General features: G+C 41.1%; 1 long non-coding RNA gene and 1 pseudogene across 1 annotated transcript in view; one reads left to right on the forward strand and one right to left on the reverse strand.

The window, feature by feature from the left end:
- The window catches only part of LOC144581904 (uncharacterized), a 46623-nt gene extending 25051 nt beyond the window's left edge, over positions 1-21572 (forward strand). Inside the window, exon 4 of the long non-coding RNA XR_013533318.1 lies at positions 21212-21572. This is a non-coding gene — a long non-coding RNA (uncharacterized LOC144581904). The remainder of the gene's footprint in view (positions 1-21211) is intronic.
- A 2612-nt stretch (positions 21573-24184) lies between these two features.
- LOC100390826 (nucleolar protein 16 pseudogene) lies at positions 24185-24751 on the reverse strand (annotated as a pseudogene).
- Positions 24752-25800: the final 1049 nt, after the last annotated feature.

Raw genomic sequence — 25800 nt, forward strand, 5'->3', positions numbered from 1 at the left:
GATCTCCATTTTATAGATGAGGATACTGGGACTTCAAGGAATATGGGTATTTCGTAAAGTTAGCCTGCTGGTCCTGAGAGAGGCAGCTGGAGCTGGCATGCAGACCTAGCCTTTCTGAGCCCAGATTTAGTGTTTTTCCCATTCTGCCAAACTGGTCACAGGAAAATGCCCCGCTACAGCGCCATCTTCAAGTCGGGCCTATTCCAACTGGCTCTCCAAAGGCAGTAGGGCATGCATTTTCAATGGAGCGATATTGTCCCCAGTGGGGCAAAAATTGGTTCTCGGGAAGAGGCAGGGATCTTTCTCTTGCTGTAAAGTATAGTACACAAACAGATATCCAGCATGCCTGTGCTGTTGGCATCTCATGGAGGGGGTGATTAGGAACAAATGTGTCTAAAAAAGGCTGATTATAGGCGTGCAATGAAAACAAGGTTGACCACTGGGCAAAGGGAAGAGGAGAGGCCCAAGAGATGTGAGTGGCCCTTCAGAGGATTGCCGCATCTGCTGTTGGTCTGGGACCATCATGGGGAAATGACCTGGAGCCCCAGGTGCCTCTAGTTCTTTCTCATTCTTTCTGAACGTGGAAGTTCAGAGAAGGCGCAGACCACAGCCAGTAAGTGGAATCTGTTGCTAGATCTTCATGCCGACCTTTTGTCCTCCAACTCCTTAGAAACTTCACTGGTAGATTAATCTCACACGTGGCAATGACAAAAAGGCTTCAAGGAAATGAACAGAAGCTCCTTTCCCTAAGCAGCTCGGGACACCTGAAGTGGAAACACTTTCCAGAGCAAGGATTCAAAGACCCTTCCATCTATCCAAGTCACAGCTCCCCCGGGGACCCTATTGGTCTGGGACATGTGTGTTGTTCCCCAACTGCTCTCCCGTAATTGGCACCAAGGGTGGGGGAGGTTGAAGCCTTTTCGAAAAACGAAGCTAATCATTAGGTCTAGGTAAAGATTCCTTCACCAAAGTGGGGTTTGAGGCTTTACTCCTGTGAGCTCAGGGGTCTATCTTGTCACTCATACAGGGACTGAAGAAGTGGCTGCAATGACTGAATTCTTTTGTGTTACTTCTCTGCCCTTGACAGAGCAGAACCTGAGGCAGGCATCCTCTGGAATAACAGTGCCACTCACCTCTCATTTTAAAATTACATCAGTGGGAGTCCTAGGAGAAGATTCTTTTTTTTTTTTTTTTTTTAAAGCAAAAACCAGTAACTAAAGAACAGGGCTCCAATATCCTGTGTCTTCTCTGTGTTGTAACTGGGCATACCGTGTTTCCACTAACCTTTGTCTTTATCTTGAAGGAGGGAGAGGACTGTTTCAGATTTTAAAATGTGGGATAGAGGAAGAGCTGTGCTAATAGTAGGAGGAAAACCATGCATTTAGGTCACTCACTAACACACTGAAAAGAAAACGTTTCCAGTGACAATAAATAATTGGATTTCTTACAGGGGACACACAATGCTTCAGATAACTCCTTTCCCCTTTATCTGGGTTTTTGATGCCTGGTAGGAGGGAGCTGGGGAGAGACGCTTCACAGTGGATGGAGGGAGATAAAAGGGAAGGATCTGACAGTTGCCATTACCACCGTGCGGTATCGTTTACCTCAGCCAGGAGTCACTAACGCGCCAGGTCACCCCTGGGGTTGAGGGCAAGACGAGGAGTTTACACAGCCACGTAGGGTAGCTGGCTGGCTGGGGGCATTCATCAAACTGTGACAACAAACATGAGAAGAAGATTTGTTCAGGCACAGAGATCAAGATAACAGCGCTTTCCTTGCAATGCTTCGGCACTTTGGTGGAAGGGATGCTTTACATTGTGACATCAGCTCCTTCTGCGCTTTTGAGAAGGAGCCATGCAATTGAGGGTATAGTGAAATAGCCTTTTTCTTTGGAATTGAGCTCTTCCTAAGAATTTATTGTTTCACTAAAATGTCTTCTTCTGCACCAACTCCAAATGTGAGCTGGAAATTCTTCTTTTTTATTGTGCTAACATATATATTACATAAAATTTACCGTTTTACTGATGATTCCTTGTACCATTCAGAGGCGTCAAGTACAATCGCATTGTCGTGCAGATTACCACCATCCATCTCCTGAACTTTTTCATTAGCTCCAGTTAAAACTCCATACCTACCAGGCGCGATGGCTCACACCTGTACTCCCAGCACTTTGGGAGGCTGAGGAGGATCACAAGGTCGGGAGTTCGAGACCAGTCTGGCCAACATGGTGAAACCTCATCTCTACTAAAAATACAAAGAAGTTAGCCCAGGTGTGGTAGAACGCGCCTGTAGTCCCAGCTACTCGGGAGGCTGAGGCAGGAGAATCACTTGAACCTGGGAGGTGGAGGTTACAGTGAGTGAGATTGCACCACTGCACTCCAGCCTGGGTGACAGAGTAAGACTCCATCTCAAAACAACAACAACAACAACAACACTCCTCCGTACCCCTTGAATGCGAACTCCCTATTCCTCCCTCCTCTCAGCCCCGGGCAACCACTGTTCTACTCTCTGTTTCTATGAGTTTGACTATTTCTAGGAACCTTATAAAAGAGGAATTATACATTTGTCCTTTAGTGTCCGGCTTATTTCACTTAGCGTAACGTCTTCAAGGTTCATCCAGGTTATAGCATGTATCAGAATTTCATTTTCCGCCGATTTAAAAACTGTGCTAAAATACACATGCACAAAATTGACCATCTTACCATTTTTGCGTGTATAGTTCAGTGGCATTAAATATACGCATCGTAGTTATGCAACCATGACTGCCATTCATCTCCATAACTTTTTTACCTTGTAAAACAGAAACTCTGTACCCATTAAACTCCCAATCCACACCTACCCCCGGCTCCTGACAACCACTGTTCTATTCTTGTGTCTATGACATTGCCAGCTCTAAGTATTAATACATCATATCAGTGGAATCACACAGGATTTTCCTTTTTATGATTGGCTTAATTTGATTAGCATAATGTCCTCAAGATTCATGTGTGTTGCAGCCTATGTCAGCATCTCCTTCCTTTATAAGGCTGTGGAATGTTCCATTGTGTGTATAGACTACATTTTGATTATTCATTCATCTGTTCATCAGTGGACATTTGGGTTGCTTCCAAATGTTAGCTATTGTGAACAATGCTGTTATGAACATGGGTGTGCAAATACCTTTTTGAGACTCTGCTTTTAGTACTCAGAAGATCTACAGTAATCTAATCTTAATTTTTTGAGGAACTGTCATACTGTTTCCTACAGGGACTGCACCATTTTACATTCCCACCAATAACGCACGTGGTTCCAACCTCTCCACATCTTCGCCAACGCTGAGTATTTTCTGTTTGTTTGATAGCAGCGCTCCTAATAGGTGTAAGATGGTATCTTATAGCTGTTTTGATTGCATTTTCTAAGGATTAGAGATGTTAAACAGTTTTTCATATACTTGTTGGCTATTCGTATATCTTCTTTGATGAAATGTCCATTTAAGTGTTTTGCCTTTTTTTTTTTTTTTTTTTTTGGTGACAGAGTCTTACTCTGTCACCCAGGCTGGAGTGCATTAGTATGATCTTGGCTCACTGCAACCTCCACTTCCCAGGTTCAAGTGATTCTCCCATCTCAATCTCCCGAGTAGCTGGGATTACAGGCATGTGCCACCACACCCAGCTAATTTTTGTATTTTTAGTAGAGACGGGGTTTCACTATGTTGGCCAGGCTCGTCTCAAACTCCTGGCCTCAAGTGATCCACCCACCTCAGCCTCCCAAAGTGCCTAAGTCACCATGCCTTTTTTTGGCCTACTTTTGAGGTGGATTGTCTGTGTTTTTAAAATTGTTGTTGAGTTTCAGGAATTCTTAATACATCCTGGATATTAAGGATATGTTAACTGGATGACTATCCAGTTTCCCAGCACCATTTCTTCGAAAGACTATCTTTTCCCCATTGAGGGGTCTTGGCACCTTTGTAAACAAATCATTTGACCATAAATGTGCAGGTTTATTTCTGGGATTTCTATTCAATTCCACTGGTCCATATTTCTGTCTTCATATGAGTACTATATTGTTTGATTATTATAGCTTTGTAGTAAGTTTTCGAATCAGGAAATGTGAATCCTCCAGCTTCGTTCTTTATCAAGATTGTTTTGTCAGTTTGGGATCCCTTGAAATTTCATATGAATTTTAGGATGGGTTTTTTTACTTCTGCAAAAAAAAAAGGGGGGGGAGATTTTTAAAATAGTGATTGCTTTGAATAGTGTTGCTATCCTAACAATATTAAATCTTTCACTTCATGAACAAGTAAAAGTTTCCATTTACATATGCCTTTTAAATTTCCTTTCAGCAGTATTTTGTAGATTTCATTGTACAAATCTTTTACCTCGTTGGTGAAGTTAATTCCCAAGTATTTCATTCTTTTTGATGCTGTTGTAAATATTATTTTCGCAATTTCCTTTTCAGATCATTTATTGTAAGTGTATAAAAATGCAACTGATTTTTTGCATGTCGAAGAGTCAACATGCAAAAGACACAAAGGTGTCTTGCTACTTTGTTGAATTAATGGATCAACTCAACTTTGTGGGTGTGGAACCTTTAGGGCTTTCTGCATATAAAATTATATCATCTGCAAAGATAATTTTGCTTCATTCCATTCCTTTGAATGTCTCTTATTTATTTTTCCTGAATGATTGCTCTGACTAGAACTTCCAGTATTGTGATAAATAGAAGTGGAAAAAGTAGATACCTATGCTTTGTTTCTAATCTTAGAGGAATAGCTTTTAGTCTTTCACTGTTAAGTATGGTGGTCACTGTGGATTTTCATTTGTGGCTTTTATTATTTGGAGATACTTTTCCTCTATTCCAATTTTGTTTAGTGTTTTTATCATTAAAGAGTGTTAAATTATATCAAATACTTGTTCTACATCAATTGAGATGATCATGTGTTTTTTATGATTAATTCTGTTAATATGGCATATTACATCGACCGTTTTTCCTCTGTCCCCTTCTTTTCTGTAATATTTAAATTTTATTTTATTTTAAGTTCTGGGATACATGTGCAGAACATACAAGTTTGTTACATAGGTAAATGTGTGCCATAGTGGTTTGCTGGACCTATCAACTCATCACCTAGATATTAAGCCCCTCATGCATTAGCTATTTATCCCGATGCTGTCCCTCCCCTTGTAGCACTGAGAAGAATGTACATTCTGTTGTTTTGGGGTGCAGAGTTCTGTAGATATCTATCAGGTCCACTTGATCCGGAGTTGAGTTCAAGTCCTGAATATCCTTATTAATTTTCTGTCTTCATGATCTGTCTAATATTGACAGTGGGGTGTCAAAGTCCCTCATTATCATTGTGTGGGAATCTAAGTCTCTTTGTAGGTCTCTAAGAACTTGTTTTATGAATCTGGGTGCTCCTGTGTTGTTTGCATATATATTTATTATAGTTAGCTCTTCTTGTTGAATTGATTCCTTTACCATTATATACTGTCCTTCTTTGTCTTTTTTGATATTGTGAGTTTAATGTCTGTTTTGTCAGAAACTAGGATTGTAACCCCTGGTTTTTTCTGCTTTCCATTTGCTTGGTAAATTTTCCTCCATCCCTTCATGTTGAGCCTTTGTGTGTCTTTGCACGTGAGATGGGTCTCTTGAATACAGCACACCAACGAGTCTTGACTCTTTATCCAGTTTGCTAGTCTGTGTCTTTAAATTGGGGCATTTAATCCATTTACATTTAGGGTTGATATTGCTTTGTATGAATTTGATCCTGTCATCATGACACTAGTTGCTTATTTTGCACACTAGTTGATGCAGTTTCTTCATAGTGTCTCCTTACCCATGTTTGCTTGGTTTTTGTCACCGTTTTTGTTTTTTCCAAGTGTTTTAAGCTGTCTCCATGCCAAAGATAAGCCTGAGGGATATACTTAAGAGAGTCTCAGGTCTTTCCTGAGCCCGTGCCTTTCCCTGGACATGCATGGCCATTTTCTACTGTTTCCTATAGTTTCAGTTGCATTTAGTCATTGATGTCTGGCTCCCAAACGATAAACATAAAAAAGCAAAATGAAGGGGTTGGGGAGAATGTTGGCCCTTAAATTCCCTGGAAGTCACTTCAGCCAGAGGAGGAGGGATTTGCAGTAATGGAGGGCAGTGCAAAAACAATGGCTGTCACCTCTTTGTCTGCAGCTCTGTAATCAGAAATAGCAGTCAGTGATTAGAGCAATCAGGGATGAGAGCACATATCCCTGTTATTTGGAGGACAGGATCCTTTTTGCCTACCCTGGCTTCTATAAGCTGTGTGCAAGTTACTTTAGGAACATGTGGACATTTGCCTGTGATAGATCTGGAGGTGAAGGATGAGTAGCTAAAATTAACATCAATTTACCATTCAAAGCCTCCTCTGGAAGTTGCAAGCCTTCGATAGACTCTAGAGTTCCAAAAGGATTATGTCAGACAGATTGTGTCAGGGAAATTATTGTCTACATGGGGAGACAGAATCTTGGTGCTTCTTACTTTGCCATCTTCCCTTTCACTACTTTTTAGTGAATAATATTTCACTGTGTATGTTATATATACCACATTTTGTCTATCTGTTCGTCTGTGGATGGACATTTGTGTTGTTTCCATCTTTTGGCTATTGTCAATAATGCTGCTATGCACCAATGGCGTATGAGCATTGAGTCCCTGCTTTCAGTTATTTTGGGCATATACTCAGAAGGGTAATCGTTGGATCATATTGTAATTCTACGTTTAATTTTTAAGGAACTACCGTATTCTCCCCACCCCCATTTTTGTACCTTAAACCTATGTTGCTTTTTAATTGAGCATTACATTAAAATATATTTTGAGCATAAAATGATTCTGTAGATTGAATATTTAAAATAGATTATACTTTTTACAATAACATTGATTGCCAAATCTAGTCTCTAAACAATAGCTATCTGGATAGCCAGTTAACAGGTGAGAGATACCCAGTGAGCACTGTTTCTTGTGAAGGACCCTATTTCAGTGAAATAATGTGAGTAGTCTCAAATGTTAAACCACAGACAGTAAAAGAGTAGATATCATTAACCTAGATATCTCCACATAAAAAACAAAATTTCCAGCCAAACAAGAAACCCTATGACGCCTAATTCAGTTCATCGATAACTCGATTTCTTGAGTCTTTGTAGTAGTGACAATTCAAGGAGACTTCGGAGACCTGGATTCTCACCCTGATCTAGTCACAATTCAAGGAGACTTCGGAGACCTGGATTCTCACCCTGATCTAGTCACAATTCAAGGAGACTTCGGAGACCTGGATTCTCACCCTGATCTAGTCACAATTCAAGGAGACTTCGGAGACCTGGATTCTCACCCTGATCTAGTCACAATTCAAGGAGACTTCGGAGACCTGGATTCTCACCCTGATCTAGTCACAATTCAAGGAGACTTCGGAGACCTGGATTCTCACCCTGATCTAGTCACAAACTTACTGTCTGACTTTAAGAAAATCTTTTAGCCTTTCAGAGACACAGCTTCCCTAAGGACATTTGCGTTCTTTCTCTAGGTTAACTTAGGGCTTTATAATTCTGTGATTCAGTACTTTAGTACTATGCTGTGTTAAATATCGATGACTCCTAATTCTGGCTTCTTTAAAGAATCCAATAATTTGGCCTGAGCATGGTGGCTCATGCCTGCATTCCTAGCACTTTGGGATGCTGAGGTGAGAAGATTACTTGAAGTCAGGAGTTCGAGACCAGCTTGGGCAACAAAGCAAGACCTTGTCTCTACAAAAAAAAAAATTTTTTTTAAGCTAGCCAGACATGTAGCTCCTGCAGCCCCAGCTACTCTGGAGGCTAGAGGATCCCTTGAGCTTAGGAGTTTGAGGTTGCAGTGAGCTGTAACTGTGCCACTGTACTCCAGCCTGGGTGACAGAGTGAAACCTGCATCTCTAAAAAAAAAAATTCAATGGTTTTCAAGAAACCTGTAATAATTCCTCAGTGTTTTGTTCCTTGTTACTAGAAGCTTCCTGCTCAATTATGGAGGACTTCTGGTTGCAGCAGCGTTTGAGCAGCTCTACTGGGTACTTGTAGCTTTGCCTGTTTGCTCAGGGGCTGTGAATTCTCCTTGTAATACCTCTTTCAACATTATGAGGTCGGAAAAGCAACCTTGAAAAGAAGAAGACACTGGAGACCTCTCAAAGGTGGGGCAGGTCCAGTGTATGTCTGTCATAGACTATGAAGATAGCAATTTCCCTGCAATTAAAATTAAGTACAGAAAAGAAGATTTCTTTGTAGGTACATTTTATCTGCGTAGAGTCACAGGCTACTTTTCCTTCAAGAGCTACTGTGACATAAATATGATTTCTTCCATTGTTATGATAAAGTAATTTGAACATTGAGCCTTAAATTCCAAGTTCAAATAGTCGTTGATGGCTGTTGCTATTATTGGAGTATGTGAAGACTGCCAAAGTTTCTAGAGGCTGTTGGAAAAACCTGCTGATGAGAGTTTTTATTTGCCAGAAAGGGAAAAAAACCCACTAGTGTTAAAGAGCACTTTCTAATTAGCCAAAGTCTTGGCCAGGCTTGTATTGGCAAAAGCTGATCCTGTGAAATCTTGAATGTGCCATTCAGGTCCCTCAATTCTGTGATGGATTTATTTATTCAAAATGGCAGACTCCTATTCAAGTTTTGTTTCTGATGTTGCTTAACTTTATATGATGAGTAGTATATTAGTCCGTCCTCACACTGCTAATAAAGGCATACCCAAGACTGGGTAATTCATAAAGGAAAGAAGTTTAATTGACTCACAGTGCCTCATGGATGGGGAGGCCTCAGGAAACTTACAGTCATGGCAGAAGGCGAAGCAAACATGCCCTTCTTCACATGGCAGCAGCAAGGGGAAGTGCCAAGCAAAAGCAGGAAAAGCTCCTTATAAAACCCTCAGATCTTGTGAGAACTCACTCACTATTAAGAGAACAGCATGAGGGTTACCTCCCCCATGATTAAATTACCTCCTATTGGGTCACTCTCACAACATGTGAGGATTGTGGCAACTACAATTCAAGATGAGATTTGGGTGGGGACACAGCCAAACCATATCAGGTAGTATGACTTCAAGCCATCCCTAATTTCTGTGATGATTAAGAAAGACAACATAGTAATGTGTCCCCAGCATTCGGGGAGTTATGAGATGACTAATTAATAACACCACACTGCTCCTGTTGAGGAGGTATTTAATTGCATTACACCAAAATTTAAAATACTACAAAATGTATAAACATGTGTATGATTTAAAGACTAGTGTGCCAATATATCCACCACCCAAATGAAAAAATAGAATATTACTAGTATCTTGGGAGCCTCCATGTGCCTTTGTCTAAGCATTCTACCGTTTCCAACATTCTACTGTCACTCTGTTGAGTAATGGTTTAGATGAGAATCACCTGGGGAGCCTTTGAACCATGTTGATATACTGATGCCATTCTATTACACATTAGAATGAGGGGAGTCCAGGAATATGTGTGTGTATGGGTGTGTGTGTGTGTGTGTGTGTATAAAGTTTTGATTATAATATGCAACTAAGGATAAAGCCACTGCACTACAAAACTTATCCTCAAACTATAATGTGCTTGCAGATCACCTACAAATCCTGTTAAAACGCAGCCCATAAAATCTACCCTGTTAGCAAATTTCCAGTATACAAGACAATGTTATTAACTATAGTTCTGATGGTGTATGTTACATCTAAAGACTTTTTTGTCCTTTGTAACTTTCAGTCCTTTTGCTCACATCTCTCATTTCCTCACCCTCCTTCCACTCCCGGAAACCACCTTTCTACTCTGTTTCTGTGTGTTTCTATGTGTTTGACTTTTTAAAAAAGATTTCACCTATCTTTTTTTGCCCATGAGATTATGCAGTATTTATCTTTCTGTGCCTGAATTATTTCAATTAGCACAGTCTCTTCCAGGTTCATCTGTTATCTCAAATGTAAGGATCTCCTTTCACTATATGTATAGATTTCATGTGCTTTTACCACAAAAAAGGAACCTATATGAGATGCTGAATACATTAATTTGCTATCCAATTTTAATAATGACGACAGTTTTTTTACAGATTAATTTTCTTTGTAGATAGTTTTATCCCTTTGCAAATAATGACAACTTTGTTCCTTTCTATTCAATTCTTCCATGTTTCTCTCTCTCTCTCTTTTTATTTTCTCTTCTCACATCATGGTTAGGCTTTCCAAACAATCTTAAAGAGAAAGGGTGATAGAGGATATTCTTGTATTTCTGCTCTTAAAGAGAATGTTTTCAACATTTCATAATTACTTATGATGTCTTCTCAGAGTTTTTTTTTTGAGCATGTCTTTTACAGAGAAAGTCATAAGAGCATAAATGTATAGAATAAAAAACATAGTTCCAGTGAAGAGAATCGACCCAGCCACAGGCTGAGCCTTTCAGAAGACCAATAAAGTAGACAACAGCAAGATGTCTTTTACAAGAAAGTTGTTTTCTATTCTCAGCTTGCTGAATTTTTATCATAAATGGACATTGAATGTTATCAAGTGATGTGTCTGCATTATTTAATTTTCACCTTTAAAAATCTATTACAGTGGTGAATTATATCAATTGACCTTGAATTCCCAGGATCAACCTAATATGTTAATCAACAGAGTGTTATCTTTAGACATTTTACATTTGGTTAGCTTATATTTTGTTCAAGATTTTTAAATCTATGTCAGGCTAGCCTCACACTCTCTTTTTCCATCCCCTGGAAAAAACTGAAATTGTCTGTTTCTTGAATATTTGGTCAAGTTAGAACTAATCACTTGAATCTGTTGTTTCTGTGTCACCAGACTTTAATTTAATTAATTTATTTGTTTTCAAGATGGAGTCTTGCTCTGTAGCCCAGGCTGGAGTGCAGTGGCATGGTCTCAGCTTGCTGTAACCTCTGCCTTTCAGGTTCAGGTGACTCTCCTGCCTCAGCCTCCCGAGTAGCTGGGATTACAGGTGCCTGCTGCCATGTCTGGCTAATTTTTGTATTTTTAGTAGAGACATGTTTCACCATGTTGGCGAGGCTGCTCTCGAGCTCCTGACACTGTGATTTGCCTGCCTAGGCCTCCCAAAGCGCTGGGATTACAGGCCTCAGCCACCTCTCCTGGCCACACAAGACTTTGACATTACAGATTTAGTTTTGCTAATGACTGACATTTTCTAGGTTTGTATGTTAGTTTGCAAGGACTGCCATAACAAAGTGCCATAAATTGCATGACTGAAAAAACAGAAATGTGTTTCCTCACAGTTCTGGAGGCTGGAAGTCCGAGATGAAGGTGTCGGCAGGGTTGGCTTCTCCTGCGGCTTCTCCCTCTGTCTTGTAGTTGGCCACCTTCTCCCTGTGTCGTCATTCGGTCTTTCCTCTGTGTGTATCTATGTCCTTATCTCCTTTATGGTATCAGTCCTGTTGGATTTGGCCCACTCTAATGATCTCATTTATCCTTAATGTCCTCTTTAAAGACCCTATTGTCAAACACAGGCATATTCTGAGGTACAAGGGGTTAGGACTTTAACATGGATTTGGAGGGAACACAGTTCAGCTCATAATAGGATGTATTCATTTCCTCTAGGTTTTCAAACTCATTGTCTCAAATTTGCTCATATCTTATAATCTGTTTATTCTCTCCAGCCTCTAGAGATATGTGCATATTAATTCTTAATTAGTTTATATATCTCTCTTTCTCTTTCATTAATCTTGCTGTTGTCTATTTTATGAGTCTTGTCAAAGACCAGATTTTTAGCTTTGTTGATTCTCTGGCTTGGAACTATGTTTTTTATTTTATGCATTTCTGCTTTTATATTTACTATGTTGTTTCTTCCACTTCTGGGCAATTATTCAGCTATTTTTTCTGACTCCATAACTTGGATGCTTAGGTTATACATTTGAGGCTCCAAAACTCACTCTCAATACCACTGCATCTCACCTATTTTTAGTATGTACTAGTTTATTATTGTTCTATTCTAAATAGCATATAATTTTCATTAGTCTCTCTCTTCTGTGAACTTTTCAGAAGTGTGTTTTGTACCTCTAAAGACATGAGGATTTTCTACCTTTTTTGTTATTGATTTCCAATGTAATTTTCTAGTGGCCAAATAATATATTCTGAATAATACCAACCTGCTGGAATTTATTGAAGTTTTCTTAAAGCCTAGCATGTGGTCACTTCTTTAAATGGGTAAATATATACTTGAAAATAATATATATTCTGAGAGAGAGAGAGAGAGAGTGAATCATACATCATGATTGTCTATTGTGCTATTCTAATTTTTTACATTATTACTGACTTAAACAGTCTATCTCCACTAATTACTGAAATAAATGTTAGATAAGCTTCAACTATCATAGTGGATTTGTTAATATCTCTTGTAGCTGTCAATTTTTTACTTCATGTTATTTGAAACTATATTATTAGTTGTATAAATGTTGAGAAATGTGTCTTCCTAATGAGTAGACTCTTTATCATTAGGTATAATGTATGTCTAATATTACCTAGAATTATTTTGGTTACATTTACCTGGTATATCTTTATTCACTTTTTTGATTAAAATACCTTTTTTTAATAGACAAAAGTCTTGCTTTGTTGCCCAGTTGGATTGCAGTGGCACAATCATAGTTCACTATAACCTCAAACTCCTGGGCTCAAGCAAACTTCTTGCCTCAGCCTCCTGAGCAGCTGGGACTACAGGCATGTACCACTGTGCCTTGTTAATTTTTTTTATTTTTGATTTTTTGGTAGAGATAGGGTCTCACTATGTTTCCCAGGCTGGTCTCAAACTGCTGCTCTCAAATCATCCTCCCTCCTCAGCCTCCAAAAGGGCTGGGACTACCAGCCTGAGCCACTATGCTTAACCTGTTTTTTAAAATAAAATTACTGTATCCTTATGTTTTAGATAAGTCCTTTATAAATAGCATATATCTTGATTTCATATATTTTTTTCCAGTTTAACAGTATTTGTCTTTTAATTGGCAAGTTTCACTTAAATCTTTTTCTATTTATATTTGGATCATTTTATTACAGCTTGTCACATATTTTCTATTTGTTTTGCCTTTTTTCTTTTTCTTCTCTATGAATTATTTATTTTATTTTTCCTCCTGTATTAGTTTAGAAGTTATATTCTGTATTTGCATTATTTTAGCAGTAACTTTAGTTACTTAAAATGCATGGTCAACAGTCTAAAATTAATTACTAACTTTACCTTCTAATAAACAAATACAAGTTCTTATAATGCTTTAACCCTGATCAGGCTCCCAACTTCTACACTGTTTCTGTCCAGTATTTTTACTTTTATGTTTACCCTATAAACATTCTTACTGCTTTATTCTCAGTATTTATTTATATTTACCTGATATTTGCCAGTATCTTTGCTTATCATTCCTTGGTCTCAGACCTTCCTTTTGAGATAATTTAACTTTTTCTTGTCCTTGAAATTTTCTTTAATATAATTCTCCTAGAATCAAGTTCAGCTTTTGTTTGCCTGAAAAGGTCTTTGTTTTACCCCTGTTCTTGAAAGATTGTTTTGCCAAGAACATAATTCTAGGCTGACAGATATTTTCTCTCAGCATGTTGAAAATATGGTTCCACTGTCTTTTGAGTTATATTGTTGATGCCGAGAGGTCCTAAGTATAATTGCCATTCCTAACCGAGTCATCTTTTCTCCCTGATTGCTTTTATTATATAGTCTTCTTTTTCTTTGGTGTTCTGCAAATTTGGTGAGAGAGGATATCTGAGAGGGGACATCTTTGCCTGGTTCCTGAGAAGGGGGCATTTGTGAGATCTGGTGCACCCATCACCCAAGCAGTACACACTGAACTTTGTCTGCACTCTTTCATCCCTCATCCCTTCTCGCCCGTCCCCCCAAGTCTCCAAAATCCAGGTCACTGCAAATGCCTTTAATTTATTCCTTTTTATGGCTGAGTAGTATTCCTACTACATGTAGGAATACAGGCATGACCCACTGTGCCCAGTCAATTCTGCGTATTTTAAGTGGAATATTTAGGTCATTTATATTCAGTGTTAGTATTGAGATGTAAGGTACCATTGCATTCATCGTGCTATTTGTTGCCTGTATACCTTGTTTTTTTTTTTTTTTCATTTTTGCTGTTTTTTGTCTTATAGATTCTGTGTGGTTTATGCTTTAAAGAGGTTCCGTTTTGGTGTTTCCAGGATTTGTTTCAAGATTAAGAGCTCCTTTTAGCAGCTGTTGTAGTGGTGGCTTGGTAGTGGTGAATTCTCTCAGCATTTGTTTGTATGAAAAGCAATGTATTTTTCCCTCATATATGATGCTTAATTTCACTGGATCCAAAATTCTTGGCTGATAATTGTTTTGTTTGAGGAGGCTGAAGATAGGGCCCCAATCCCTTCTACCTTGTAGGGTTTCTGCTGAGAAATCTGCTGTTAATCTGATAGGTTTTTCCTTTATAGGTTACCTGGTGCTTTTATCTCACTGCTCTAAAGATTTTTTTCCTCTGTCTTAACTTCAGATTCCTGGTGACAATGTGGCTGGGCGATAACCTTTTTGCAAGGAATTTCCCAGGTGCACTTTGCGCTTCTTGTATTTGGATGTCTAGGTCTCTAGCAAGACCAGAGAAGTTTCCTTCAATTATTCCCCCAAATACGTTTTCCAAACTTTTAGATTTCTCTTCTTCCTCAGGACACCAATTATTTTCAGGCTTGGTTTAATATGATCCCAGACTTCTTGGAGGCTTTGTTCATGTTTTCCTATTCTGTTTTTTTTTTTGGAAAGAAAGACAAAAAAAAAGGAGTGAAGGAGAGGAAGAAAGAGGAAGAAAAAAAGGGAGAGAGAACGGGAATGTAGCTTTATTCTAAAAATGGGTATTAATAATGGCCGATCAATATTTTGTGTATTTAAAATGGAGAACTCTATAAATATTTATTGAGTTTACTTGTTCCGGATCTGAGTTCAAGTCCTGGATATCCTTATTAATTTTCTGTCTCGTTGAGTCTAAATCTCTTTATGGGTCTTATGTATCTGGGTGTTAGGATCGTTAGCTCTTATTGTTGCATTGATCCTTTTACCACTATATCTTTGTTGCTTTGAAATCTATTTTATCAGATGCGAGAATTGCAACTCCTGCTTTTTATTTATTTATTTATTTATTTTTGCTCTCCATTTGGTTGGTAAATCTTTCTCCATCCCTTTGTTTTGAGTCTTTGTGTATCCCTGCATGTGAAATGGGTCGGGATGTAGCATACAGTTGGGTTTTGGCTGTATCTTTTGATTGGGGGATTTAGTCGATTTAAATTTAGGATTATTGCCATTTGATGTTAACTGGCTGTTTTATACTTTCGTTGATGTAAATTCTTCTTTATGTTGATGCTCTTTACTTTTTGATATATTTTTAGAAAGGCTAATACTGGTTGTTCCTTTCTATGTGTAATGCTTCTTTCAGAAGCTCTTGTAAAGCAGGCCTGGTGGTAATAAAATCTCTAAGTACTTGCTTGTTCATAAAAGATTTTATTTTTCCTTCAATTGTGAAGCTTAGTTTGGCAGGATATGAAATTCTGGGCTGAAAGTTCTGTTCTTTAAGGATGTTGAATATCGGCCCCCACTCTCTTCTGGCTTGTAGGGTTTCTGCTATAAGTCTAATAGGCTTCCCATTGTGTGTGTGTGTGTGTGTGTGTGTTTAGTTTTTTTTTTGTCTTTGTTGGCTTGGGTTAATTCAAAGACCTTGTCTTCGAGCTCTGAATTTCTTTCTTCAACTTGTTCAATTCTATTGCTGAGACCTTCCAGAACATTTTGCATTTCTACAATTGTGCACAGTGTTTCCTGAAGTCTTTATTGTTTTTTTCTTCATGCTGTCTATGTCCTTGAATATTTCTCTCTTCACTTATTGTATCCTTTTTTGGATTTCCTTGCTTTGCCTTTCTCTGATGCCTTTCTGATTAGCTTAATAACTAAACTCCTGAATTCTTTTTCAGGTAAATGAGAGATTTCTTTTTGGTTTGGATCCATGCTGGGGAGTTAGTGTGATTTTTTGGAGGTATTAAAGAGCCTTGTTTTGTCATATTATCAGAGTTGGTTTTCTAGTTCCTTCTCATTTGGGTCGGCTCTGTCAGAAGGAAGGTCTAGGGCTGAAGGCTGTTCAGATTCTTTTGTCCCACAGGGTGTTCCCTTGATGTAGCACCCCGCCCCCTTTTCCTATGGATGTGGCTTCCTGTGAGCCAAGCTGCAGTGATTGTTCTCTCTCTTCTGGGTCCAGCTACCCAGCAAGAGAGTCCTGTGATGTGAATCAGCTGTAGGTCTCTCAGCTGTGGATACCAGCCCCTGTTCTGGTGGAAGTGGCAGGAGGGTGAAATGAACTCTGTGAGGGTTCTTAGCTTTGGTGGTTTAATGTTCTATTTTTGTGCTGGTTGGCCTCCTGAATTTACACCCTCCCCCAAGTTCTGGCCAGGGAGCTTGTCACCAGGTTCAAATTGTTACAGAGTTCAGCTGGAGATTTCCTTCTCCCTGTGGCATTTTCCCCTGTGCCTCTGGCCACCCTTCCGAAGGATCCCTGTGGTGCCAGGCAGGAATGGCCTGCTAGGTGACCCAGCAAGCTCCCAGGACCTTTCCCGCTGCTTCCTCTATCTCTGTATTTTGCTCATCTCTCTAAATTGACTCAGCTCCAGTAAGGTCAGAAACTTAGCTACAAACTAGACCTTCAGTTTCCCCAGTGGTGGGGTGTGTTTGGGATAGAGTATCTCCCTTTCCCACGTCCACAATTTGGGCACTCACAGTATTTGGGGCGTCTACCCGTCCTGCAGGAGCAGTCCACTTTCTTCAGAGGGTCTGTGGGTCCTCTCGGGATTGCTGGTTTGTTCTTGCAGTCATTTTGGAGTGAAAGTTGATGATGTGAGCCTTCACACGCTGCTCTGTCTGTCTGAGTTGGAGCTGCAGTCTAGTCCCGCCTGCCATCCACCATGGTCTCTTTCTGTTCAGAGGCATATTTAATGTCCTATTTCGATTAGTATTCTACTCGTGATGATATATATTTTCTAAGCTGATAAAGGCTTTCACTTTCTCTACAGCTATCCCCACTCTTCTTGAGCTCTCACCAGAATCGCTGTAACATCCTTATTTTTACTAAAGTCCTTCCATGGCAATTTAGGCATTTTCTAGCATGCACCTCAGAGCTCATTCAGCCTCTGCCCATTTTCCATTTCCAAAGTCACTTCCACGTTTTTAGATGTTTGTTACAGAGGCACCCCATCTCTTGGTACTGAAATACGGATTATCATTATTACTATTATCAGCTTGGGCTGCTGTAACAGAATACCGCAGACTGGATGGTTTAAATAACAGAAACTCATTTTCTCACAGTTCTGGAGACTAGAAGTTCAAGATCGAGGTGTCAGAGATTTTGGATCTGGTGAGGGCTCTCTTGGCTTGCCAAGTGCTGCCTTCTCACTGTGTCCTTCTAGGGCCTTTCTTTATGCATGTGTGGAGGAGAGAAAGCTCTGGCGTCTCTTCCTCTCTTCCTCTTCCTGTAAGGACACGAGTGCTATTGGTTTAGGGGCTCAATCTTATTTTGTGTGTGTGTGACAGAGTCTGGCTCTGTCGTCCAGGCTGGAGTGCAATGGTGTGATCTCCGCTCACTGCGACCTCTGCCTCCTGGGTTCAAGCAATTCTCCTCCCTCAACCTCCCAAGTAGCTGGGATTACAGATGTGCATCACCATGCCTGGCTAATTTTTGTATAGAGTCTCAATTTTATGGCCTAATTTAATTATTTCCTTAAAGGTTCTATCTCCAAATACAGTGGCACTGGAGATGAGGGCTTTAACATCTGGGTTTTGGGAGGACACAATTTGGCCCAAATCGTTTTCCGTCCTTTTTCCTTTTTATTTTTGGCAATTTAACTATAGGTTTATCAACTTTGCCGATTTTTCAAAGAACCAGCTTTGGGATTCATTAATGTTCTCTATTGGATGTCAATTTCTGTTTCATTGATTTATACTCTTATCTTTATTATTTCCTTTCCTCTGCTTACTTTCCATTTGATTTGCCTTCTGCCATGGTCCCCCCTTGTCCACAGTTTTATTTTCCACAGTTTCAGTTATCCATGATCAACAGTGGTCTGAAAATATTAAAAAGAACATTCCAGAAGTAAACACTTCCTATGTTTTAAACGGTGTACCATTCTGAGTAGCACGATGAAGCCTCCCACTGTCCTGCCCTGTCCTGCCCAGGATGAGAATCATCCGTTGTACCTCAGTTTTATGAGCTGCCTGCCTGTTAGTCACTTGGTAGGTGTCTCAGTGATTAGATTGACAGATCACAGGGCGATGGGTGAGTGTAGTACAATGACATATTTTGAGAAAGAGCGAGAGACCACATTTACATGACTCGCATGAGAGTATATTCCTGTAATTGTTCTGCTTTTTTTTTTTTGAGACGGAGTTTCACTCTTGTTACCCAGGCTGGAGTGCAATGGCACAATCTCGGCTCACTGCAACCTCCGCCTCCTGGGTTCAAGCAATTCTCCCGCCTCAGCCTCCCGAGGAGCTGGGATTACAGGCACGCGCCACCATGCCCAGCTAATTTTTTGTATTTTTAGTAGAGACGGGGTTTCACCATGTTGACCAGGATGGTCTCGATCTCTTGACCTCGTGATCCACCCGCCTCGGCCTCCCAATGTTCTGTTTTACTATTAGTTACTGCTGTTAATCTCTGACTGTGCCTAATTTATAAATTAAATTTTCTCATAGGTTTATATGTATAGGTAAAAACATAGTATGCATAAGTTTTGGTATTGTTCATGGTTTCAGGCATGCATTGCAGAAGGTGGTGTGTGGGGTCATAAAATGGATCCCCTATGGAGAAGAGGGGGCCACTATATTTCTAGCTTCTTATTGACTGATTTTTCTCCTGGTTTGAAGCCTCTTTTCTGCTCTTGCATGTCTAGTAATTTTTCTTGGATGCTGAAAATTTTGAATAGCATGTTGTTCATGTCTCGGTTTTGCTAAATTTCTTTAAAATGTGTTGACATTTATTTTGGCAGGTAGTTAAGAAACTCGCAGTTCAGCTTCACCTTTCGGGGCTTGTCACCGGCTTTGCTGGGGTAGGACAATCATCCTCACTTTAGACCTAGTCGAGCTCTGTATCTAAAGCATCATCCTACTGATGCCCTAGATGTTAGTGAGGTTTTTCTGCACTGGTTGGCATGGGGTTTTCATTTTTGTTTCTTTGAGATGGTGTTTCTCTGTCACCCAGGCTGGGGTGCAGAGGTGCAATGCAATCTTGGTTCACTGCAACCTCTGCCTTAGGGCTCAAGCAATCCTCCCTGCTTAGCTTCCCAAGTAGCTGGGTCTACAGGTGCATGCTCCTGGCTAAGTTTTATATTTTTAGTAGAGATGGGGTTTCACCCTGTGGCCCAAACTGGTCTTGAGCTCCTGGGCTCAAGTGATCTGCAAACCTTGGTCTCCCAAAGTGCTGGGATTGCAGGTTGAGCCACCGTGCCTGGCTGGCATGTCTTGATTATCTCCCAGGACAGTGTGAGCTCTGAGAACTGTTTGGCTTCCAGCTTCCCAGGAGACCCTTGCCGGGCCTATCCACGGACATATTAATATTCAGCAATAGACTCAAGGGAATCCCTCTGTTGATTTCCATATCTCTTTATCCGGATGCATCCTACCCCTCAGTATCCACCTGGCAAATACCTGCTACCTGATCCCTGCTTATCTCACTTGATGAAATCCCGGTCTATTGCTTGGATTCTCTCTCCCTGCAGCATAGTCCAAAAAATACCTCCAAGCAGACAGCTGAGGTAAGACTATGTTTCCCCCCACCCTTTTGATCACATATCAAAGTCCTGTGAAATCTCTTGTCCAGTGTCTAAGTCTGGTATAAAATTTGAATTTGATAGGAAGTGTTTCATAGCTTTCTTCAGTTTTCCAATTGTTTACAGTAGGAGGGCAAGGCCAGCACTTGTCACTCCAATAGAGTTAAAGATGGAAGCCTTGAATAGCCTTGTAATGAACATCTCTGATTCTGTCCTTGTAACTCTCCAATCTATTTCTTTCACATACCTTCCAGGGTAATCTTTTGAAAGCGTAAGTTGGATGGTGCCGCTCCTTTGTTTGAGACTCGTGGCTGGTTTTCCACGTCTCTCAGAGTAAAACCCTAAATCCCCATCATTGTCTAAGTCCCTCCGTTACCTGGCTCCAGGTTACCTTCTTCATTCGTTACCATTTTCATTGCCCAGACCTTCCCCCCTTCACACTGCGTCGGCCACTCTGGTTTCTTTCTTGTTCCTTGAACACGCTTAGCGTTGGCTGCGTTCGAGCCTTTGCACTTACTCTCTCCAATGCTTGGTTCTCTGTGAATCTGCCTGACTCACCTGCTCTTCTTCATTCTTCTTCTCAGACATCAGTGCTTCGCAGAGCCTTCCCTGATGAGTCCATTGCAAGCCCCTGCACGTCATGTTCTGTTCCCTCCCCCGCTTTATTTTTCTTCATAGCGTTTCCAGCCACCCAGAATATTACATATTCGTTTACTCTCTTGTCTCCCCCAGCTAAATTCTTGTGTGAGCAAGAATTTTTTGTGTTCACTGCTATATCCTGAGTGACTAGAACGGAGTGCCTACTTCAGCAAATATCTCCTGAGTAGTGCTTACATGAGTCAGGAGCAATAACAGAAATTCTATTTTCAATTCACATCCTGAATCTGAGGTGACTAAACTCCCACGATGGGATTTCAACTGCCATCCTATCACTGTCGCTTGCAGAAAGCTGATTATTTCTACATGATTGTTGACAAATGAAAGATTTGGGAGGGAGGAAGGAGAGAAAGAGAGAAAAAGAGAGACAGAGAGACAGAGACAGAGACAGAGAGACTGAGTTGCCAGGCCAAATAAACATAAAGCCCATTCCAGGATTTTCACAGTGGAGAAACTAGAAGTTGATTATAGGACTTGACAGAGCCTTCTTCACAATTACACATACTGATGTATATTGATGTTCGCGTTAATAATTAATGTACAATCTTCTTTTTTAAGATGGTGTGTTTCTTTCCTGCTCAGGCTGGAGTGCGGCACGATCATACTTTACTGCAGCCTCGAACTCCTGGACTCAGGAGATCCTCCCGCCTCAGCCTCCCAAAGTTCTGAGATTACAGGTGTGAAACACCTAGCTCAGCCTCCAAGTTCTCACTTCAAAGTGAGGGTAGGTTGTCTTATCAATTCTTTTTGTAAACCTCATTAGGTGCCAGGGTACAGAGCTCGTGTAGGATAATGTTCCATCAAGACCCCTGTCCTGAGCATCTCCTGCCTGGGCATCTCGCTCAAGACCGCCATGTTCCGAGTGAAAAAGCTGGGAGCAGAATCAGCTAGAAAATGATTCAGACTCAGCGTGTCCAGTGCTGGTCAGTAAGTGCTACACATGTACTTTATTCTTTTTTTGAGTTTTCTCTTTTAAGGGTTAATTATTAATTTAATAATGGCTTTCTGCTGAAACTACCTGCCAGTAATGAAAACCATTTTTATAGTTCATGCATTTTCATGAGCTTGCCTTTCACATATTCTATTTCAGACCAGATCTGGGTTTTACGAGCACATTTTTAGTGTTGATAGACTTCATAAAAATTGTTTCCTTTACAATTTTTTTCTTCATTTTACAGACAGAACAAATTCTGTCTTTAAAATAAAATGATAAAATGTTAAGATACATGACTTTGACAATTATTCTCCACTTACTGGGAAAATTAGATTGCATCTGGTCTTTAGCCAGAATATGTGTATAACAAGTTCTGTGGTGAAATATTATTTACTTTTATTGTATTTATAGATCTTGATTAGAGAAAAAAGCTGGATATATTGAGTGTTACACAGAAGAAAAAAATATTAAATTATTACTTGCCAGGGTTCTTCTTTCTGACCTTTTCTGGAGGAAAATTTTCAATTCAGAATTTCTCTTATGGGTCTCAGAGGCTAGTAACTTACTTACTACAGAAAACGTCTTGTTTTAAACTTACATGCATGCGAAATATCACCTGTTAAAAAGCCGCTAGTGTGATATAATATACAATGTATACAATAGCTGTAGGTAGATATAACATTACAGAGATGCACAGAAACATAATTTGGGGGCTTCTGCACATATCTTCAAAGTTTTTTCTTCTGAGGCTCATTCCCAGGGCTTTTGTTTAGACTAAAGGAAAGATGAGTATTTTGCCTTCACTGACAGTCCTCGTGATTTATGAGTTTCAGGCTAAAATCTAGTCTAAGAAGCAAATGTGCCTTTTCTCACCTGAGCATTAGAAAAGGCTCTGTGCCATTACATATTTATGTGTTTTTGGAGATGGAGGAAATATATGTGTAGATTATTGCATGAAACATGAAAACTGAGAGTTTGGTTTTACCTTCATAACTTTGACATAGGTGGTGTCACAGCTATTTGGTGAAATTCTGCTGTCTATGACAATGAAATCTTGATTCAAGGTTACAGTTCGTTTAGGAACACAGGAAGAGGCAAGATGAATGTATGTTGTGCTTTTTTGATTCGCAGCCAGAAAGTTCTGCCGTGAAACTATAGGATCAGACATTCATTTATGTAAAAACGTGTGTCTAGCAGGAACTAATCTCTTTCTAATGTCACCTTATTCCACAGAATATTAATATTAGGAAATACAGTTGCATGTGGCTTTATCTGGATTCTGACAATCTAAGCCTTTTTTGTCCATAAACAAATAAAAAGGATTTTAAGACTATAATGTAATTTCAGCAATCCTGGAAACTTTCTAGTAATAAGAATACGTATTCAAAAGCACACACCCTTCTTGCTGACACTCAGATATTTTAAAAATAGTCTTTTATGAGAATCCTATAGTGTTTCAAAATGCCTCTAAGCATATGCCAAATGCTACTGGAAAAAGTGAAAGTACTTCCTTTTTCTTATTTTCCTCCTTCCTTCCTTCCTTTCTCTCTCTTTTTCTTTCTTTCTTTCCTTCTCCTTCCTTCCTCCCTCCCTCCCTTGTCTTGCCCTTCCCTTTCCCTCCCTCCATCCTCTTTCCTTTCTTCCTTTCTCCCTCCCTCCCTCCCTTCCTTCCTTTCTCCTTCCTTTCTTCCTCCCTCCCTTACCCCCCTCCCTCCTTCCCTTCCTTCCCTTCCTTCCTTTCACCTCCCCTCCCCTCCCCTCCCCTCCCCTCCTCTCCCCTCTCCTCCCCTTCTCTTCCTTCTTTCAGGGGGAGATAAAGTCTCACTGTCCCCAGGCTGGAGTGCAGTGGCACAACCGTGGCTCACTGCAATCTCAAACTCCTGGGCCCAAGTGATCCTCCCACCTCAGTTTCCAGAGCAGCTGGGACTACAGGTGCATGCGCTTATAGAGATGGGATCTGGCTATGTTGCCCAGACTAGTCTCAAACCCCTGGGCTCAAGCAATTCTCCTGCTTCAGCCTCCCAAACTGCTGTAATTACATATCTAAGCCGTCACACTGAGCCACTTCCACTTTTTTTTTTTTTTTAACTATACTTTAAGTTCTGGGATACATGTGCAGAATGTGCAGGTGTGTTACAAAGGTATACAAGTGCCATGGTGATTTGCTGCACCCATCAACCTATCATCTACATCAGGTATTTTTCCTAATGCTATCCCTCCCCTAGCCCCCCACCTCCCAACAGGCCCTGGTGTGTGATGTTTCCCTCCTTGTGTTCTCGTTGTGTCCCTGTGTTCTCGTTGTTCAACTCCCACTTATGAGTGAGAACATGAGGTGTTTGGTTTTCTGTTCTTGTGTTAGTTTGCTGAAAATGATGGCTTCCAGCTTCATCCATGTCCCTGCAAAGGACATGAAGACATCCTTTTTTATGGCTGTATAGTATTCCATGGTATATATGTGCCACATTTTCTTTTTTTTTTCAGAGAAGTAAAATATGTTTATTTTCTTATGTACACACATATTCAAATAAGCTACCCACCAACAACAGGTTCTGGCTTTTCCATGAACCCCAGAAGAATATAAATTGGAGCCTCTGTAACAGTTCTTTCCCCAGAGTGGGGAGTATGCGTGTGGTGTGTGTGTGTGTGTGTGTGTGTGTGTGTAAAACCTTCTGATTCTACGGGATCTGGCCAGCCCCTCTGGAGCCACACAGCCCTCCTTGCCTTACACTGTGGCTCCAGCTTCAGGCCTCTTCCCTGGTCCAGGAAGAGGCCTCAGCCTGGGGCAGGTGTGATGTAAACCAGTCACTCAAGCTCCATCTTATTCTTCTGCAAAGAATCGAGGCAGTCTTGCCACTCTACTGGGTAAACGCGTTCGTAGACATGGAGCTTATTCCGAATCTGTTTTGGGGTATCTTGATAGCAATTCTTCTCATCGTGGGCCATGGCCTTATAGTCCTCCCCGTGGTTCTCCACCATGTAGTGTATGTAGTCGATGTGGTCCCGAGACGGAGTATTTCCTTTCTTTTCTGGGAGGCTGGCTTCTGCCTCCATGTCATTCAGCACATAGGGCTTCTGCACAAGCTCCTTAGGGCTCGCCGCTATGTCCACCTCCATGACCTTCACCTTTCTCTTACGGAGGGGCACCGTCTCGTTGGGGTCCACAGCCAACCCCATCTCGGCCAGGTTCAGCCGCATGGATTTGGCGTGGTCCCAGGCATGTCACATATGTGAGCACCCGATCCGCGGCGCTGCCTTCCGTCGAGCATTCCGCTTCAGACGCTTTCGGTTGACATTGTAACCAAACTTCTGCCTCCGGGTCTTGCCCTTGGCCTTGGGCATTGCGCTGACCACCCCACCAGCAGCTCACACGCAGCCGCCACGTTTTCTTTATCCGGTCTATCAGTGATGGCCTTTTGGGTTGGTTCCAAGTCTTCGCTATTTTGAACCGCGCTGCAACAAACATGCGTGTGCGTGTGTCTTTATAGCAGAATGATTCATCATCCTTTGGGTATATACCCAGTAACGGGATTGCTGGGTCAAATGGCATTAGCTTGCTGGGCTCCGTGGGGGTGGGACCCACTGAGCTAGACCACTTGGCTCCCTGGCTTCAGCCTCCTTTCCAGGGGAGTGAAAAAGCCACTGGGGAAAAAACCAAAACCGAAACGGAAACCAAAACTCCCTCCTGCAGCTCGGGGTCTCCCTAAAGGACCACCCAGTTTGTGCTTGAAACCCAGGGCCCTTGTGGCGTAGGCATCCGCGAGAATCTCCTGGTCTGTGGATCTCGAAGACCACGGGAAAAGTGCAGTATCTGGGCCCGCGTGCACCGTTCCTCAGCACAGTCCCTCATGTTCCCTTGGCTGGGGGAGGGAGTCCCCCGACCCCTCGCACTTCCCGGGTGAGGCACTGCGCCACCCTGCTTTGGTTCGCCATCTGCTGGCCGTACCCACTGTCTAACCAGTCCCAATGAGATGAGCCGGGCACCTCAGTTGGAAATGCAGAAATCACCAGCCTTCTGTGTTGGTCTCACCGGGAGCTGCAGACTGGAGCTGTCCCTGCCCAGCCATCTTGCCACCACCCATTTCCACTTTTTTTATGATAGAAGAAGGAGCATGAGGTCCTCTTGTCGGTGGAGACTTGTCAAGAAGCCCTCCTGGTACCGTGAGAATTAGCTCAGACTGTGCATGGACTAAATCTGCTTGCAGACATGCAGGATTAAATATATGTAACAGTCAAAGAGGAAATACCGAGGTCTAGAATCAATATTTACTTATGGTATATTTGCCTAGAAAATTGACTTTAGCCTGTTGTGGCTGCTGTGGGAGACCAGACATAGGGTTGCCGAGATGAGGAAAGAGCATCGCCTGGAAGCCGGGTGTGGCGGGAGAGTCAGTGATGAAGGTGTAGGATCATGGCTGGGT

This window comes from Callithrix jacchus, chromosome 3 (assembly GCF_049354715.1).
Source record: "Callithrix jacchus isolate 240 chromosome 3, calJac240_pri, whole genome shotgun sequence".
NCBI lineage: Eukaryota > Metazoa > Chordata > Mammalia > Primates > Cebidae > Callithrix > Callithrix jacchus.